At 43.0% G+C, this 20,363-nt stretch overlaps 1 non-coding gene across 1 annotated transcript; it reads left to right on the top strand.

Annotated features, from left to right (window-relative positions):
* The first annotated feature begins 4,448 nt into the window (after positions 1-4,448).
* On the top strand, positions 4,449-4,520 carry TRNAD-GUC (transfer RNA aspartic acid (anticodon GUC)). The gene has a single exon. It is a non-coding gene; the product is annotated as a tRNA-Asp (tRNA).
* Positions 4,521-20,363: the final 15,843 nt, after the last annotated feature.

Below are 20,363 nucleotides of genomic sequence, written 5' to 3'. Positions count from 1 at the left end.
GGGTAGAAGCAATGATGTCTCTTCATATGACTTCCAGCTTCTGAAAGAGCTACTGATCTCAACCTTAGCTACTTCACTCTACTTTTGAAACTCGTCACTGACCTAGACTCTATCCTCATTTTGCACAAATACGAAGTATATGCACCCTGCTCTGCACACATTATTTCTAATCATACTTCCTAATCCTGACTTCCTTCACCTCCCTTTGTCATCCTCATGGGTCTCTAGGGTTGCCAGCTCTGGGTTGGGAAATACCTGGAGAATTTTGGGGTGGAGCCTGAGGAAGGTGGGGTTTGGGGAGAGAAGGGACTTCAATGCCATAGAGTCCAATTGCCAAAGCGGCCATTTTCTCCCGGGGAACTGATCTCTATCGGCTGGAGATCAGTTGTAATAGCAGGAGATCTCCTGCTAGTGCCTCAAGGTTGGCGACCCTATGGGTCTCCTCTGCCCTTCACCTCCTTTCATTGTTCTTTTCTTCTTCACATTCCTTTCCCCATCTTTTTGTCTGCTCTTCAGGTCATTGACTTCACATTAGTTCACTAATGAAGCCCAAGAGAGGCTTCTCCTCTCTTGGGCTTCATTAGAGGCCCGCCATTTTGCAGCTTAGCAGGGGAGAGGGAGAGAGAGAATGAGGCCCTGTCCACCACCAGGCTGCCTGGCCCAACCACTCACCACTTTATCAGGAAGAAACGATAACACCCCTCTACCCAACTTGTTTTCATCTATTTGTATTACTTTGTGAGGCGCTTTGGGTTTTTTTTTCTTTTGCAATTGAGAGGCAAAACATAAACAAACAAACAAGTAACAGCACACCAAATGCAGGAAAAAAATTAATGGGGTTGAATTGTACATTTCCCCTCACGAAATAAAATATATGTGATCCTACACAAAGAGGATGGTGAATACTGCTAGATATAGGAAGCAATCCTACAAAGGTCTATTCGGAATGGGGCTTACTCCCAGGAAAGTGTTTGCAGGATTGCACATCTATAATTGCTTTGCGTTCCGTCCCTTTTTTTACTAGTCCAGGAGAGGTACAGTTTCACTCCTGTGTAAGAGGAAAGGTAATGTAAGGTCTATTTCTTGACAAATTACTGATGGAGCTCTTCTCTGGCTCGACAAAGTGAGAAATGGGGCAAGTAAAGAACTTTGATTTATACAAGGAGAAAGCAATACAACCATAGAACACATTCGGCCCAATCAGTGCAGGTTGCAATATACCAAAAACTTGGTCTTATCAAGAACATCTTCCTTGGAAAAAGAAAACAGTATGTTTCTGGATTTATTTAGAAAAAGGCTATAATTTATTTTGTGCTACCCTACATGGATAGAGACAATACTATATTTAACTATTTATGTTCAAAGTACCCAGAAAGCTTTTTCCTCTCCATGTATCGTTTCCTCTCTTTATTGTTTAGCCCTGTGTTCACCTGCAAGTGTTTCTTTCCTTCTTTTTTATATATTATATTCTTGAAGTCAAAGCATAGGTAAGGGGGGTGTTAGTTTGGGGTTTTTGAGTCAGGATGTGGGAACGGGGGTTGGTGATCCATTAACATTCAGTTTGCTCCATGATGATCAAACATTTTTTTTGTTTTACTCAAAGCTTAGTGAGCAAACAATACATGTTTGGAATGTTGACTAGGTATTTTAGGAACTAGGATAATAATCTCTGGCTGATTGCCTGGAAATCTTTTGGCATGGAGTGAGCGAGGAACTAGAATTAGAATAACATGAGATGTGTGAGGCTTCCCCGTTGCTTTACTGGCTTGTCCACCCTCTGCTGTCCTGGATGGGTTTGGGCCAGACTTAGGGTTGCCAACCTCCAGGTACTAACAGGAGATCTCCTGCTATTACAACTGATCTCCAGCCAATAGAGATCAGTTCACCTGGAGAAAATGGCCTTTTTGGCAATTGGGCTCTACGGCATTGAAGTCCCTCCCCTCCCCAAACCCCACCCTCCTCAGGCTCTGCCTCAAAAACCTCCCACCAGTGGCAAAGAGGGACCCGGCAACCCTAGCCAGACTCCCTGCTGGCCTAAGAATGGGAAGAAGAGGGGATGCAGGCACCCAGCTCCTCCTCCATCCCTTCAAGTGAGCACACCCTTACTTTCTCTCACTCTCTGGCCCCATATGCTCCACCTAATTTGTCCTCCGTGTCCTGGTTTGGAAGTCTCCGTTATATACCACCCTTGGCTCCACCCCCTGGACCTTGACTCCAATCAGGGTTTGTCCCCGCCTCTTCCTGGAATTTATAAAAGGAGGGTGGATACCCACACTCAGGGCCGTCTGTACTTTGTTCTCCCTCTGGAGCTTTAAAGGTAGCAGGCTTAGCTTCCCTCCTCCATCTTCTTACGCTGGCCCTTCCTGTCTGCCAGCCTTCACCCTTACAGCCCTCTGCTGGGCTGTCCAGGTCTCCAGCTTTCTTTCTAGCAATGTAGGGGCCACTACTTGTTATGGCCTGACATTTAGGGTTGCCAACCTACAGGTACTACTAGTAGAAAAAACAGACACCACTGTACTGATACTGTGAAGTTAGGAAATTAGCACAGGAGTGAAACCACATGTAACCAAAGTGCAAAAATATCTATTTGTGAGCTACCAACATAATATCATGCACAATGCAATGTCAGGCTAGTATCTTCAAGAAGTAAAGTCAGAGTAGAAAGGGGATACGGCCGTTTCAATATTCTTCTGTCAAGTTCTTCCTCAGTCCCCTAAATTGTCAATCTTATATTATTCCAGCTTCAATAATTCATGACTGCATCCAGAAATTCAGGATAGTCACCAAGTTCCATGCAGGGATACACAAAAATGTAGCAGTCATCTTGAAGATACCAGCCTGACATTGCCTTGTGCATGATTTTTGGAAGAAATATGCAAGGACATGCTATGAATATGTAAACTATGGATATTGATGCATTAACCACAGATTGTTGTGATGTATGATATTATGTTGGTAGCTCACAAATAGATATTTTTGCACTTTGGTTACATGTAGTTTCGCTCCTGTGCTAATTTCCTAACCTCCAGGTACTAGCTGGAGATCTCCTGCTATTACAACGGATCTCCAGCTGATAGAGATCAGTTCCCCTGGAGAAAATGGCTGCTTTGGCAATTGGACTCTAAGGTACTGAAGTCCCTCCCCTCCCCTGGGTTGTTGGTGGCTTGCCCAGTGGGAAGGGGGCTAAGTCAGGGACGGGAGCAGACCCCGGACAATATGCTAAAAAAAAAAATGAAACATACTTGTACCCCCTTTTATATATTAAACCTTGGCAGTGGTGTCCCTTTGATATCAACAACAGGCTGTCAGTGGATAACATCCCTTCAGTGTTCCATAACATGGTCCTCTACCTAGTTGTTATTTCTTGATATGGACTTTTCCACATCAGAAAAACCATTCCTTTCTCATTGGTTTTTCACTGATGAACAGAAAATCTGTAAATCATTTAAGGAAAGCAAAGACCGGAGAGTTTAAGCCTGTGATAGTTTTAAGATGATGATTTATGAGCATACACTGCATACATTAAATGTGAGGAAGGGATCCTTGATCATTATTGTAATCACTGTATCTACAGACATCATTCCAGAACCATTAACAGGATATAACCATTTGTCTTATATGTGAACACATGAAGCTGCCCTATATGGAGTCAGATCATTGGTCTTTCAAGGTCAGTGTTGTCTTACTGGCAGCAGCTGTCCAGGGTCTCAGGCAGAGATTTTTCATATCACTTACTACATGACTTTTAAAGATAGAGATGCCAGGAACAAAATTTGGGACTTTCTGCAGGCAAAGCAAATGACCTACTAGTGAGAAGAAGACGACTTGGTTTTTATATGATAACTTTCTCTACCTTTAAGGAATCTCAAACTGGCTTACAATCGCCTTCCCTTCCCCTCCCCACAACAGACATCCTGTGAGGTAGGTGGGACTGAGAGAGCTGTGACTAGCCCAAGAACACCCAGTTGGCTTCATGTGTGGGAGTGGGGAAACAAATCTGGTTCACCAGATTAGAGTCCGCTGCTCATGTGGAGGAGTGGGGAATCAAACCCAGTTCTCCAGATTAGAGTCCACCACTCTTAACCACGATATCACGCTGCTTTTCCTGGCCGTTGTCTTTATAAATAGGCACAGAAAACTATTACAGGAGGTATGAATTCTTCTGTGACTCTTTCAAACCAATTTTTGTGCATCTTGATTGGGCTCGGAGGCACGTAGCTCACTGTTCCCTGCCCATACACCCTGATGAACAGCCATGAGGTGTTCATGGACCTGCCTGGTTGGGCTGGCTTTATAACTCTTCAGTAGCAGAAACCCACTTGAGGTTCAGAATCAGTACTGTACAATGTTTCCAGGGCAGTACTGCATTGCATGATCAAGATGGAGGGAGGGTACGTCTGCAGTTGTCTGTTTCAGTCTTTTTATCAGAATGCTGGTAGAAGAGGGGAGGGGCTGTGGCTCAGTGGTAGAGCATCCGCTTGTCACGCAGAAGGTCCCAGGTTCAATCCCTGGCATCTCCGGTTAAAGGGACTAGGCAAGTAGGTGATGTGAAAGACCTCTACCCGAGACCCTGGAGAGCTGCTACCAGTCTGAATAGCCAGTCCTGACTTTGATAGACCAAGGGTCTGATTCAGTATGAGGCATTTTCATGTGAGATGCTGTGATTTATTGAGTCAGCAGTATTGGGACAAAATATGCTTAAGCATAAGTCCCCTTTTCCAGTGTTTTTTTCCCTAAAATTTGGCCTTGATCAAATCCTAATGCCTCATTTTATTGATGACAGCAAGGAAGTCCCATACTCTGAATGTTGTCTGAGAGGGCTCAGAATCCTAAACAAGAGAAGACAGCCCACTTATGTGGCAATTACATTGATCAAAGAGGAAAGGTACACCACAATCTGTGTAGATAAATAAATGGCGAGCTTCTTCATATTCAGTCTGTTTTTCATTGCTTTGCTCACAGTGGGTCTGACTAAGATTATTGTCCTCAATAGGCTTCTAAACTGTTTCACTCGACATGGCACCTGTTCTACCAGTGGAAAAAGTCAGACACTGGCTTGATTACAGCATTGTTGGAGAAGGAAGGGGGACGAAAGGCATGGTATAAAAGCTATAAGGCATCTTCATTCTTATATCATACCTTTGCATAATGGAACTCTGTTCATCACAAAGATTCACACTGATGAGCGTCTCCCCCAAATGTGTGCAAATGTTTGCCTTACCGTTTCCAGAATGTTATCATCCATCTGAGCCCATTGTGTTCTCTACAGCTGTTTGCCTACTTTGAGTCAAAAGAATTAGGTAAATTGTGAAGACACTCTAGCCTTTTTCATTTAGATATATAATTTAGAAACATTCTGACGGCTGTGAAGGTTATTCTGTCAAGGATGGGATAAGCAGTAAATAGAAACTCGAGCAGCTGCAGCCATCTTTGAATTATGTTCTTCCTTTCACTTCCTGATCCTCTTCCAGCAGTGCATAGTTTTGCCTCACTATTTGCACCAGACTGTGCATTGGCATGTACATCCGGAAGAACATCTAGCTGCACATCCTGTTGGAGGCAATACAGTGCAGATGGGCAACATCTTCTTTCCGATACACATCCCATTCATTCCAATAGTTCCTGCTTCAGAGAAGGAGACCCATGCACAGTCGGCACCAATTGTCTTCTCTGAATCAGGGCAACTAATTTTGTTGTATGTATGGAGTTAATTCCAATTTTAGAGTAGAATTCTGTGAAATATAATAATTAGTAATTATCTTCCTTAATTAATTTTTATTTATTTATATCACAACTACCTGCCAAGGAGCTTGGTGTATATAACCTATATCCCTTCAAGGTTCAGGATCTCAGTGACAATCTCACTGCCCATTTAGTGTCATAATTAACCATGCGTTTAATAATTATGAAATGTGGAATTTCACATTCATTGTGAATAGGGTTGCCATGTGGGCCAACCTGTGGGAGCTTGGAGGGGCAGGGACATGGGGTGTGTGCGATGTTGCATGCTCTATTACGTCACTACCAGGAAAAACTACTAGTCATGCCATGACACTCTAGTAATTGCCACAAACTCTATGGTAAAACTATAAAGTTTCCAGAGATTCCTAGAGGCAGTCTGTCTGGATTTTACTCAGAAGGGACATCACGTCACGTTGCTACACTGGGATTTAAAAAGGGTTTTCTCTCACCACTGTTCCAAGTGGCCGCAGGCAATAAAGGGGGCTGGTGGGATGCCTCCCACCATAGTGGAAGGCCTAGCAACTCCTAATTGTGAAATCTGTTTGCATCTTTGTTTTGCCTGATACTTGAGCACACTTGCTGGAATCTAACAGTTCCTCTGTGTGGGAATGAAATTTATTTATGTGCTGAAGTATGCTTTTTTCCTTTCTTTAGCTACTTGTCTCCATGACTTAAAAAAAAAACCTTTTAAGGTCAATATCTGATGGCTCTACGTGAAGTACAAGAAAAGCTTTCTATCAGACTCTTCCCTCTTGTCACGTTATGCCCATTTAAACATAATTCTGTTGTTATTGACCTGATCTTCCAAGTGCTCCACAAGATAGGTTTGTGGCTGACTTTGCTTAGCTGAGTCAGGAGCCTCGGCTGTTTACATGGCTTTGCTGATCAGAGAGAAAGTAGTCTCAGGGGAGTGATAATAGGATAGAGTGTTCCCCCCCTCAAATCCTACTCTGGCTGCAGGAAACGAAATGCTGTATTCCTGTGCCAGCACTCCTGAGCATGAGCAGATCATGGAAGTTGGCCCAATAAGATGTTTTCAGGACTGGATCTGGGCAAAAGGCTTGCAGGATCAGAACCAAGAAAAAGCTGGTGCAGCATCTGCTCCAAGTCAGAAAGTAAAGAAATGCAGGATAAAAGATATGGTACTGTCATAAGCAATATCCACTCAAAACCATTCTGTTTAATCTTGAAATATTTATTCATTTAGAGCCTTTCTACCATTTCTTTTTTGCTTTCAGGTGTATTCAAGGTGGATTACAGTAACAGAAGTAAACACAATAAATTAAGACCATAAAATATACATACATAAGATCAATAATCCTTGCAAATGCAATGAACATCACTAAAATTAGCCAACAACAACTGCCCAGCAAAACAGTTAAAACACCGTCAAAACAACAGCAAGACGTTAATAGCATCCTAAAGGCTTCAGCACAAAGACTGAAACCAGTACTTCAAAGAACATATTTGAAATCTCGGCTTAAAGACAAGAAGAGACGGGGCTGCAAGGTATGCCTCCAAAGGTAGCTGCTGAAAACGCCTTGTCATGAATCCTTGCCTAGATGCTCCTCACCCGGTGCTCCTGCTGGCCTCTACTGGCAGATCTTAAGTCCCAGATAGGTCAGATAGAAGAAGAAGAATGGTTGGTTTTTATACCCTGCTTTTCTCTACCTTTAAGGAGCCTCAAAGTGGCTTACAATCGCCTTTCCTTCCCCTCTCCACAACAGACACCTTGTGAAGTAGGTGGGACTCAGAGAGTTCAGAGAGAACTGTTATGAGCCCAAGGTCACCCAGCAGGCTTCATGTGGAGGAGTGGGGAAACAAACCCAGCTGTCCAGATTAGAGTCTACCACTCTTAACCACTACACCACTAGGGTTGCCAGTCTCCAGGTAGCGACTGGAGATCTCCTGCTATTACAACTGATCTCCTGGTGACAGAGATCAGTCCCTCTGGAGAAAATGGCCGCTTTGGCATTGAAGTCCCTCCCCTCTCCAAACCCCACCCTCCTCGGGCTTCACCCCCAAAATCTCCAGGTATTTCCCAACCCGGAGCTGGCAACCCTATACACCACGCTGGCTCAGGTTAGAGACAGTTAGCAATGAGCCTACTGATTCCCTTGTTCTGATGAAGCCTAAGCCAGATGAAGTCAGGCAGAACTGAGCCGTGACTCCTCACATTTAAAACACAATTCTGGAATGTTAGTTGAATTATCCAACTATCTGTTTTTGATATTTCTTTGAATTTGAGATTGTACTGTGGATGGCACCCTCCTCCTTCACTAAACCATGTCAGTTGTCTCAGTTCTGGTCCAAGTCTTCTGTCGTTTACCAGACAAAAATTATTTATGCAGAACGTACAGAAAAGACTGATAGATGACAGTTGACTTTCTTTGGATGACAAAGCACAGCTTCTGTATGTTTCACAAGGCTGGACTGCTTGGGAGAACAGCCTGGAATGGGTTCATAGATGCCCTCACTAAATGTTTCCTCAGTAAATACCTCTTGCACTTTTGGTTTAAAAGCGTACATCACTATGAATCACTGAATTGCCCTTAGTTGTCAAGAAAGGTTCTGGTTGTCCATTACAAATGTTTTACTTGCCCTCACAAATTAGTTGCTTTTCCTGAAGATGTCAAGACCTGTGTTATTGAGGAGATTGCCTTTTCATTGTTTCATCTATAATTAATACACAGAATCCAAAAAGATGCCATCTCAAGCAACATCCACATTATATACCCTCTATATTAGTTTCCTTCTGAGAATACTTCAAGTTCACACCTATAAATTCATCCCCTGTGTACTGCAGCATCAAGGGATAACTTGCATGTGTGGTTGTCTCCTCACTGACAAACATTTTGTTTCCCATAAGGTCAACTCAACAGTAATATTTTACACCAGAGACAGTTCCCACGTTTTGTTGAGAGTCAACAAGTGTGGAGTAATCAGGTGATGAGTGGTGTCTTTCTGTAGATTTATGGCCTGTGTCCTTCATGGCCTGTGGTTTTTATAGCTGTTCCTACAGGTTTCCAGTTATCCAGTTGAGCACACATTCCAAATGCTCTCCAAGGCAGCCACAATGGATTCTGGCCCTGGACAGGCTTGCCTCTGCTACAGCCAGGCTTCATTTGCAAGGGTAAATGATTGTGTTTGAGTACCAACATGCTTACATTTCCTATGTCTAACCTTCCAAAAATCACATTCCTGCAAAATATGAGTAGGCTTAGGGAGAGCCCCCTCAATCAGGGAGGAACTGGTGATTTTCACTAATGACTCCAGTACCTTTTCCCGGCAAGATTTTAAAAGCATGGGTCCAGAACACAAGAGGTAGCCCTCACACTTCTAAGGACATCCATAGGCAGGATCAGTTTGAAACTATCCTTAAGAATGGACAAGAAGGCACTTCTGATACCTCAGGTATTGGATCTGCACTCAACCTGGCCTCCAAGGATTAGAGAGAATTTGTCAGCTTAAAACCTTGCAAAAACATCACAGCCGGGGGCCAAATTTTTATCGCCCACAGGTTCGTACTTAGGTGTTATCAGGTCAGGAACCACTTTGAACAACTGAGCTGGGCAAGATTCTGCTGACACAGTGGTGGCAGAGAAGAAAGTCTTCAGTGCCACCACTGCAACCCCATAGGCCTGCAAAAGGGCCTTATAATGTGTTCGGCATGATTCATCCCGAGTCTTCCGCCAATGCCACTCTAGTCATCTTCCAATCTTCTTCATGCATGGAGCGGGCTGTGGCGGGGGGGGGGGGGTCAAAGTGTGTGGAAGTGAAGGCCAAGGAGCAACTCTGTTAATGGCCCCAGACAGCCATCATTCAGCTGCAAGGAGTTCCACAGAGACACTGGGGAGGCTCTCGATTCCCCCAATTCACCTGGAAACCATCAAGATCACTTACTCTCTGAGGGCAGACCACTGTCTGAATCAGTCCACCACCTCTGTAGGGAGGAGACAACAAACTCAAACATGCCTTTAGAAGATAGTGAACACAGGCTACTGTGTTATAACCACCAGTACCAGTGGGTGGTACTGTTGCAAATTTTAATGTCTGGGCTCGTTGTGTGTTGGTTCTAGTTCTGTGTTATGTGAAAGCTGACTGTTTTAATTGTTGTAACAGGTTTTAAGATCTGTGCTGGAGGCCACTTGAAAACCTATTAAAGTTTGCTCCTTAACAAATGTGTTACAATTAGGGTTAAACCCAAACAAGGAAGAAGGGAACCAAACCAAACCCTGAAAAACAGGCTAGGAACCAAAAAGGTTGAGCTAGCATAAATAATCAAAACAATAGTTTCCTTATTGTGTGCATAAACTGATAAAAAGGTTAAAATCCAAAGCCTCATAGAGGTATTAAAACCAATATGCAATACAGTTTGGTAAACACACAAAACATCTGTGACCAGACACGTTTTGGCCCTAAGGCCTTCCTCAGAAGTTTCAGAAAATTTATACACACATACAAGAATATACAGTTATTTTTCAAGTCAGAGCAGGTTGTTATTATTATAATGCTAAGGGCTCCAAAAGAATTTTTTAATATCAGGCCTTAACTTGTCAAGGAGCCCCCATTCATCCGTTAGGTAAGTGCCACAACCACACTGCTCATGGCTGTAGTTCTATTCATAATGTGTGTCCATGTGTAAAACAACAACATTTTTATTGCCATATAAAAGTTTTAATATTTTTTTTAAAAATCCATCCTTTCATCACTAATTTCCTTCCAGGAAACAAAAAGTAATCAGCCATTGCTAGTGGCGGGTGATCTATCCGGCAATTATCAGCGAAGTATAAAATACAATTTGGCTTCCCATTATGATTATTTCATTTCTTCCACCAAAGATTTTGACCTTCCAATTTAGCACTGGAAGACATTTCTTACGTAAGTGCTAAACCTGTACCAATCCAATCATTGCTCTTTTGCACCCTTTTCCTGATTTTCTTTAAGACTCCTTTGGAGTCTATCAAAACACCATATGGGAAGGAGAGGGGGAGTCTGCTAAAATCCACACCTCTCAAATAAATTGCAAAGCTTTTCTGTGACCTTTCTCTTTCCTCATCACATCTCATTTTCTTACACTTTCTCTCTCTGTACACCTCAAGCTCCTTCTCCCCCCCCCCTTTTGTTCCTTTCCTCCTTTATACTCCCCTCTGATCTCTTGCCAGAAATGGACTCATTTCTCTAACTGTTCCTTTCACAGTACTTCTTATACAGGATCTAGAAAGCCCCTGGTTCTAAATACATTGTAAACCTGGATAATTAAATTAATGTTGCAGGATAGCTGCAACATTACTTCCATTTTCTATTCAAAGTGAGCCTTCCATTCCAGTCCACTATTACTATTTCAGTATTATTTTGGGGAAGGGACTATGTCAACCTATGTGGTGCAGAGGCCACAGTGAGGAAACTCGGGATCAAATCACCATTCCGCCACAAAGGTCAGCGGGTGACCTTAGACCAGTCATTCTCTCTCCACCTAATCTACCTCATCAAATTGAAAAGATAACATGAAGGCGGGAAGAGTCCTGTTTTCTCCCTTTTCCTTCTGTTGTTTCCAGTGGAGGATGGATGAGGGCACCCTCTTTGAAGGACCATAAAATTGGACCCTTTGACCCAATGAGAGCCAGTGTGGTGTAGTGGTTAAGAGCGGTGGTTTGGAGCAGTGGACTCTGATCTGGTTTGATTCCCCACTCCTCCACATGAGTGGCGGACGCTAATCTGGTGAACTGATTTGTTTCCCCACTCCTACACAAGAAGCCAGCTGGGTGACCTTGGGCTAGTCACACTCTCTTGGCCCCACCTACCTCACAGGGTGTCTGTTGTGGGGAGGGGAAGGGAAGGTGATTGTAAGCCAGTTTGATTCTTCCTTAAGTGGTAGAGAAATTCGGCATATAAAAACCAACTCTTCTTCTTTACTAAACTTGGGGGTTCTTCTAAGGAGAATTACCAGCAGCAATGCTGAAAATATGGTGCCTCTACCTTAAAAAGCAGCCCTCCAGAGCCCCAGAAAGATTTCCCATAGGCTATAAGTGAGTCAATTTTTTTTCAAATTCCTGAACCCCCCCCCCAAAACAACAACAACAACAACAACAACAACACCATACTGGTGAAAAATCAGGAATTTTTGGGAATCCTGAAAATTGTTGGTTTTGATATACCTGGATCTGAATTTTCCTGATTTTTTTTTTTTTTGCACACCCTTAACCAAGACTGACTGACCAGATTCCTCTGGGAAACCCTCAAGTGAGATATGAAGACACCATCCCTTTCATTGTTTCTCTGAACAAGAAGTGGCATTTTCTTTTGGGAGCTCGGAAGGAATTTTATAGACCTAGCGAATATATTCCAAGTCAAGCAGGGACGGAGAAACAATGACTATTACTGGGGCCTGAAGTGACAGGGCCCCGACTGCAAGCACATAATCTTGAGATTGTATGGGATATATCAGGGAAGAGAGCACCTTACATCTTTATACCTGAACAAGAGTAACCATGCTTGAAGCTAGACCATATTTTTCACTTGCTCCAGTGAGCGATGGGAAGTTCAGAAGTTCAGAAAAGGCGTTTTGCTTTTTTTTTTATTGTAGAAGGAAAATGTAAAGCACTCTAAAAATCTGTTCCGCCAAATAAATTAGCTTCACCCAGCATCTACTTTCCCGAATGTGCAGCTTTTTAAAATGGAAATGAAGGTGAAGCGGTAGTTGGTTACACAGAATGCTTGCGGGTTTTGAGTGAGGTGTAAATGTGGCAACCTGTTGTCCAAACATAAACCAGAAATAACAGAAGATCTGCAGGGCAGCCAGTCAGGCTAATGAAGAAAGCACCACAGCTTTTGTCATTTCAGTGTGACAAGTGACCATTAAAGCTTTTTTCTTCCTTTGCTAAACAATATTTTACTTCCCTGGATTAAAGATGCTCAGCAGTTTCTTAAAGAAGAGGCACTATAAAATGGTCTTTCCTTAAGGCTATTGCAATATTGGGGTGGGAAGGACATTTGCTCCATTATTTTAATGCTAGATAATTCCTCTTCTAGGACTGGGGAAACCAGTATTTACATGCTTCAGATTAGAGGTCTGCCAAGTAGGGTTACCAAGCTTCCAGGAGAAGTCTGGAAATCTCCAGGCTGCAGAGATCAATTCCCCTAGAGAAAAGGGCAGCTTCAATGGACAGGCTGTTGCATCTCTGCTCTCCATCCCACCCCCAAACTCCACCCTCCCCAAGCACAGCCCCCAAATTTCCAGGAATTTCCCAAGCTGGAATTGCCAAGCCTGTCAGCCTACAGAAACTGTACCTACAGAACAGTCTCTAAACCAGTAGCAGCCCTTAGTCTATTACACACCCAATCTGTTTTGTAAAGTGCATAGGTCTTCGTTAAACACACCTACAGAACAGTCTCTAAACCAGTAGCAGCCCTTAGTCTATTACACACCCAATCTGTTTTGTAAAGTGCATAGGTCTTCGTTAAACACACAAATAACAATGAAAAGCCCATATATGCATATATAAATTTATTTTAAAATGCTAACCACAGCATTGTTGTTATCTACATAAAACCCGACTTCTTCTTTTTTATATACTACCTTTCTCGTGGTAGGCAGGAGGGCCTGGCTGCTGGCAGGTGCTTTGGGCATGGAAACATGGGGAGAGGGGCACAGTGTTGAGTGTGTCATGACATCACTTCCACAGAAAACCCAGAAGTGAAATGGGGTAGCTCTAGGAATCACTGGAAACTCTATGATAACACTAGAACTACACCACAACACTTCCAGGTTTCCCCCAGAAGTGATGTCATGGCACACATGTCACTGATGTGTTTTTTGAATTTTTTTCTCTCACTGCTGCTCTGAGTAGCAGTGCGCAACAAGTGCTGTTGTGTGGGAAACCTCATGCCAGAGTGGGGCATTTTAATATATTGGTTTACCTTTCCTGAAAGACAATGTTTTAACTCAGTGCTATTTTGAAGAATTTCATGTTGGTGCAGCTTGAAGAGCTGAGAGGAGGATGTCACTGCTACTGCTAAGAGATGCTCCATTGCATATGCATATAAGCAGATATACCATGTGAAAAATCTGGGGTCAATGTGATAAGAAGGGATGCTGCCAACTTCAAAATGACCATACTCGACAGGCATCTTCTACATGGTTGTAGTCTCCCTTTTCTATTGGGGAAACAGCATGGTGGAAAAGAGTTAATGTTAACTTTTACAGCTTTAGTCTCCAAATCAGTTCTGACACCAGATTGAAATGCATCCAGATAATCTGATTCATTAAAGAGAGGCTGGAGTTATACAACCACCGCTCACTCGAGAACCTTAGTCCAAAACAGGATATTTGGCACCGGCCAGTTGTTGTTCAAATTCTGAAGGCTCCTTAAGGAGGGCTCTCAAAATGGCCTTCTTCAAAGTGGATGAAATCACCCCTTCTTTCTATGAAGCATCTACTGAGAATCCCAACCAGGCAGTCCCTTTTGGCTAGATACTGGCTGAATGGAGAGATGGCCACACTTCTGTAAGCAACCTATTCAACATCTTCAGACAGCGCTAAATGAAATTCATTCAAGTAAATCCGATAAGCCTATGTTCTGATGACATTCTAAGACCGAACGGCTATTGCAGCAGGATCTAAGTCATCATAGGCATGAGCGACCTCAGCTGCAAAATATTTAGCAAAAAAAAGTCACAGCACTCTGCCTGTTCCCTTATGCCCCCTCGACATTATGAAACCAAAGGCAGGCACGTTTCCTACTGGGAAAATGGTAGGGGGAGTTAATTTCCCCCTAACCAGTGCTATGGCCCCAGTCCAGATCTCCTACAACTTGGGAACTGCTTTTTTGGCCACATTGCACAGGACTGGGGCATCATGGGTCAGAACTGGGCCATCATGGGAATTATAGTCACAGAACTGGGTCCTCATGTGTACCTGGATTTTGGGGCTCAAGAGTTAATGTGCATGCCTCACCCCCTGATGTGGGCAGTGCAAAGCTCCTTAGGAGCTGGCGTGACCTTGCGTTGATGGAAGTGCCCTTTTAACCTGGGATAAGGGGCACTTATGCCATCCCGGGGGCAAACGCTCTGGCATTGGGGAGCCGTGGAGCAGCTCCGGCCCTTGTCACCAGTGCAACCTGGCCAGCAGGGAATTCCCAGAAGAGAAAGCCTGCACCAGCGGGGGGGAGGGAGGCTTTCCCGGGGCGTTCCTGGGGGCGGAGCAGCCTTCCTAACTCCTTTTACCCCGGGAACGCCCCTTGTGCTGCGGTGTTGCTATGCCAGGTGTTTTGGTGGTGCAACCCCACCTTCTTCCAAGGGGGAACATTCCCTTTTTTATTTTCTAATTGCCTTTTATTTTTCTTTGCGGCGACTGGGAAGCCTCTGTGGAGGCAGCATGGTTGCGCCACTCCGGGCTGCTGCCTAACTCCCCCCCTTCAGGAATGGGCTTCCCGTCACAGAATGTAGTTTTACACATATACATACACTAATTTGCTTTTGTTCACCAGTGTACCCGTCCCAGTTTATTCCACAAAGGATTTTTTTTTAATTTACAGGTTTGTCAAATGCAGTAATCCACTATTGTTGGTAATTGCTGGAGTAATCTCAACTTGTTGGTTTTCAACAAAGCCTCCTAGACTGACATTTCAGCAAATTGAAAGTTAAGTGTAGTATAAAAGCTATTAACAAAACTTGACTGCCTGGCATGAAGGCATCAGATTAATGGTAAGAATGATCAAGCCTCCTTTTTCTACCTCCTGTGAATACAAGAACGATTCCCTCAGAAAAATAAAAAATATTATCCATCTGTTTTAAGGTTGTTTGGCTCTGGGCTACTCAGCAAGGGCTAGATAAGAACAAGGAGAAGGGGGGATGTTGTGGAGTGATTTTCCACCTTTTATCATAATATCGTAGTTCAGGGTAACCTAATGAAATTGATCAGCGTTAAGGTCAGGGCACTGCTTCACTCAGTGTCCACTTAACATAGGAATTCATTGCCCTCATGAGGATTTTCAAGGAGGAGATGTATCCCTAGCTATTAGCCTTAATAGATAAGTGACCACAAGGAATCTGCTTCTGTATACTGATTAGTGGAAGGGAACAAACAACATGGGTACAGTTACTTACATGGACTGCTTGTGTGAGAAAGCCAGCATGGTATAGTGGTTCAGAGTGGTGGACTCTAATCTGGAGAATCGGGTTTGATTCCCCACTCCTCCACATGAGCGGCAGACTCTAATCTGGTGAACCAGATTGGTTTCCCCTCTCCTCCACATGAAGCCAGCTGGGTGACCTTGGGCTAGTCACAGCTCTCTCTGAACTCTTTCAGCCCCCCCCCCCACTACCTCATCAGGTGTCTGTTGTGGGGAGAGGAAAGGAAGGAGATTGTAAACTAGTTTGATTCTCCTTAAAAGGTAGAGAAAGTTGGCATACAAAAACCAACTCTTCTTCTTCTTGTTACAGGCTCAGCTGGGGAGATTGCATCCAAAGAGCTCCATGCAACATATTTTTAGTACTGGTGTTTTGTTGAACATATGGGGGAAAGGTATGGGCTACAGGCAGTCTTTACTACTTAATAAGGTGGCTTGTCTGTCCAAGTGGATAGTCCTGTGTTTCATTTCATTAAGCTGCTGGTTTGGGGACCTGAATGTAATCAGTGTGTATTTCTACCATGTGCATCAATGAAGATGCAGTTCTGGAGTTGACAGGCACACTTGGGGATTGAAGCTGGAGCTATTAGACACAGTACAAGCAGTGTCTCTTCATATTCACATCTGAGTCAAGGGAGTCTTCCTACTTCACATTAATTTTATTAAATAAGAGTTTATTTCTCTGAGGCTCCCAGGCGATATTCCCACATCCTTCTGTAGCAGAACCACTGTAATTGAGGGGAGCATTATCAAAATATGGCTCACATAATATTTCCTGTTCATGCTGTGACAGAAGTGAGTCCATTAGTATAAACGTGAAGGAATCTTATAGTAGAATGGGCTATCCTTTCAACTTTCCCAGTATGAGTCTTTTAGCAGTAAGGAAGTTGTTCTGGATGACTCTGGTCAGGCCTGATTCAGACATGGGAATCCCTAGATGCCTAGTTAGCTTTCCTATATCAGATCATTAATCTCCTGGCAAAAGGTATACCTCAACAATATTTTGGTTTGTTATGGGTATAGTACACAAGTAAAAATATTACTTCTAACGTGTGAGTGTTAAGTGCTGTCAAGTCACCTCTGACCCATGGTGACCCTATGAATTAATGTCCTATGAATTAATGTCCCCCAAAATGCCTTTTGTTAACAGCCTTGCTCAGGTCTTACAAACTGAGGGCCGTGGCTTCCTTTATAGAGTCAATCCATCTCATGTTGGGTCTTCCTCTTTTCCTGATGTCTTCAGCTTTTCCTATTAGTATTGTCTTTTCTGGTGACTCTTGGCTCCTTTTAACATAAACTCATTTAAAAGAATATGATAATACCATACATTGATTTTGCATAAATAATTAAAGGGGAACAATTATTTGAACCTATTAATTAATTCTTACCAAAAGTAAGCAGGTTAGAGATAAATGAGAATTGTAGAAGATGACGCTTCAGATCAGTTCAGTTTCCCATATTTATATGATCAGAACTGTCTGTCTATCTATTTCTATCTATACATGCATGCATGCATGCATACATACATACATACATACCATGACAGTTAGGGAAATGGAAAGCTGAGGTGGTGTCCCAGAGACTGGCAGAGTATGAGAAAGATACACTTCACTGGATAGAGAGGGCCATTTACAACCTAATGGAAAATACACTAGCTCTGTCGTGTGTTAACACCTCTTCATTGGAGGGATCATATTCTGGTGGGCTTAAGTGCAGGGACCTAGCTAGGACCCAGATTGGCTAGGGTTCTAGGAGCCCATGTGGGAGGGGTTCGGAAAAGGGGAGCTTTCCCTTTGTTTAGCTGGCTCATTTGAGGGTTGATGGTTGCAATGAGAGATGATAGAGTGATGAAGGAGGAGGATGCTCACAGGTGTCGCCCTGCGGGGAGGTTGCACCATGCAACCAGCAGCCAGCTTCCCTCCGAGGCTGGACCAGATGTTCAAGGACTGTGAGTTAACTAGCCAGTAACCTTTCTTTCATGTTTCTGTTTATTTTTGCTTAGCTGTACCTAGATCTGTCTTGTACTTACCACGTGTTGTGCCTTGTAATAACAAAGTTGTTTAATTGAAGAGCCTCCACACTGCCTTGCTCAATGCCTTGCTACTCGGCACACTAACGTAAGAGTCCCCTTCGACACAAGGAGAGAGGGGGTAGATTTCCAAATCTAGAGGTGGTGGTGTGCTACTGAAGGGCAAGAGAGAGGGGCAAGAAGCAGCCTTCTCTCCCAGCTTCCTGACAGTCTGTGAGCCAGCGGGGGGTGTCTGGAGTCAACGTGTCCTCTCATTGGGGTGGTAAAGCCATGCCATTACCTTGACTCTTGTTATTTTTTTATCATAACAAGGAATATCAAAAATAAGGATTACAAATTTCTCAGATTTATGGCTATCCATTGGACTCCAAACAAAACACTCATCTTTGAACTATATATTTACTTCTTGCCATTCTCAGACACATCTTGCACCTGGGCCCAAGCATTCATCTATTGATATATTATTCCTAGTTCAATGAAAGCCATATTATTCTGTTACTCCTTTGGTTGTCTCCAAACCTGTTCTGGATCTCTGGACTCGTCATTTGGCATGTCTCATTGTTTAGCTGAGAGACTAGGCCAGCTCTGATTTTGGTCTGCAGAAGCATCCTCCATGGTCTCTTTGGTCCAGACCAGCAACTGTACCCCATATGTCTGGCTATACCGATGACAAAGAGTTTTACAGGGATACTCATAGTATCCTACGAAAAGGCATCATCCCATCTTCCCTAGGCCCATTTAACTGTTATATAGGTAAACCAGTTCATTTAATAATGTTCCAAGAGTCTATGCCTCTATTCTTTAGAAACAAATTCTTAAAATGGTTGTAATTGGCATACATTTTTTCTTAATCTCCCGTCAGATCTTCTTGCCATCTCATATGATGTTTCATTTTTGACAAACACAGCAACTTTTGATTTGCACAAATTTGACACCACACTTCAGATAGCATAAACATATTTTGAACCAAACATCTTCTAGTTGAAAAGTAAAAGAGGTGCAAGATAGATATTAAATGTCTTTCAACGTATGTACATATTGATGTATGTGGATATGTTTTTGTGCAGGTTGTTATTCTCTGGAAGAAGCTCATACTGCATGGACATTTCTGGCAGGGGGTCCCAAATTTCATTTGAGTGAGTCCAGGGTTACTGAAAGCCACCACAACCCCCATAGCAGTCTGCTCTCTGCCCCCCCGTCACCCAAAATGAGCCTATAAAACAAGTCACATGACTTTCATGGCCCCTCAGACCACTGACATTTTGTCATAGCCCTAGTCCCATCCTCATGGCAACCTTGAGTGAGGAAATCCTATGTACACTGTATTTGGAAGTAAATACCACTGAACTCAGTAGGACTTTTCAATAGGTATAGATTTGGGCTGTATGTCAAACAAAACCTGTTTAACCCTTCTGAAGACGTGTACAACACTTTTATAGTGCAAAATTCTCTAGAATTGTAACTATTAAGAATAAAGGCTACATAATCCATCCACCCCATAATTTAATCACCCCAGAAACTCACTGTCGTTAGTTCTCCATTTCATATTAGTCTCTGTGCATTACTTAAATCTCCCTATCACTGAGATCACGGAATACAGTCAGAATGTATGATAACACCATAACATTTTCCCCCTCAACTGTCATGAACAAGTGATTAACTGTACATTTGTAATGCGTACAGGAAATAGGGCATGCCAAAATAGTGGAAGGACTCTTTAATGGCCATGACCATTCCATTAATATTTCATTGATGAAAAATATTTCCCATGACATTTAGAATAAGATCTTTGGAGCCGGAAAAATGATGGGCTTGCTATTGCACTCCCATCAAAGAATAAACTCCAGGTGACCATTTGCTCGTCGTGGTGCTATTGATTGCTGTGAATAACTGCCAACAAAGATCAAAACTGATCCCTCCCCAACGTAAACACCGTGTGAGATTTCCAGAAAGGAAACTTCCAGCAGGTTTTGGCTAGCTGTATTGAGTAATACCAGGCGGCAATCCTGCACTTTCTGAAAACGTAAACCATCGATCATTAATATCCCCTTCCAGCTTGAAACTCTGTACAGATACTTTGCTGTTTCCTCGCCCCTTGTATAATAATACACGCTCGCCATTCAAAATTAATTACTGTGATGGCTCTCGTAAATAATTCAAGTGGTTCTCTAACATCAAATTAAGAATAAAGCAAGTGCACAGCATGGACGAGCGGGAAGTGGGACGAGGCTACGAAAGAGGACTGTTTTTCTCCCGTGACATCTTCATGATGCTATAAAAGGGCCATTTTACAGAAAGATTGCTGCTATTTATGCTTGATTAAGTCCAGCGCTTATGTTAATGGAAAGTTGCCCAGGCACACACACACCCCAAATAGGGACACGAGACATTAGCATGGGTTCAACTGCTTTATTCAAATGACTGATCTATGTCATAATTCATACAACTATATTTAAGTATGG

Source organism: Euleptes europaea, chromosome 1, assembly GCF_029931775.1.
Source record: "Euleptes europaea isolate rEulEur1 chromosome 1, rEulEur1.hap1, whole genome shotgun sequence".
NCBI lineage: Eukaryota > Metazoa > Chordata > Lepidosauria > Squamata > Sphaerodactylidae > Euleptes > Euleptes europaea.
Note: the sequence above shows the minus strand (reverse complement) of the source record. Positions and strands in the feature narration are given on the sequence as shown.